At 65.8% G+C, this 433-nt stretch overlaps 1 protein-coding gene across 1 annotated transcript in view; it reads left to right on the forward strand.

Annotated features, from left to right (window-relative positions):
- Positions 1 to 433, forward strand: part of ITGB3 (integrin, beta 3 (platelet glycoprotein IIIa, antigen CD61)) — a gene marked incomplete at its 3' end in the record, with an annotated part of 19,648 nt that overhangs the window by 4,828 nt on the left and 14,387 nt on the right. The window lies entirely within an intron of this gene.

Genomic DNA, 433 nt, shown 5'->3' on the forward strand with positions numbered 1-433 from the left:
TGGCGCGTTGGGGGGGGCACCCGCAGCGTGCCACGCCCCTGCCTCTGCTGTAGGAGCTCCTCCTGCCCCAGCAGGTGCTGGTGCTGCCCCGGGGTCCCTGTGGGCATTTTGGGGCCCTTTAATCCCCCACAGGGATCAGCTGGCCTCTGACCCTCACGACTGGTGCCAGCGTGCCTCTTCCAAAGTCCCCACTGCCACTTCCACTGACAGAGTCCAAACTTTGCCCAGGGCATCAGCACAAACCGCCGCCAGCACGTTTCTGGACTCATGCCCTTTCCCTCCCCTCCTTTCCCTGGGTTTGAACCCGAGCCAAGACCAGCTGCTGAGTTTAGCGTCTGCACAAGAAGGCACCGACCACCCTGGGTCAGGGACGGTGGGAAGGGGCGGCAGTTCCCCGGCCGCTGGCAGGGCTGGGGGTACCACGCTGCGCCCC

This window comes from Fulmarus glacialis, unplaced genomic scaffold (genome assembly GCF_000690835.1).
Source record: "Fulmarus glacialis isolate BGI_N327 unplaced genomic scaffold, ASM69083v1 scaffold25223, whole genome shotgun sequence".
Lineage (NCBI taxonomy): Eukaryota > Metazoa > Chordata > Aves > Procellariiformes > Procellariidae > Fulmarus > Fulmarus glacialis.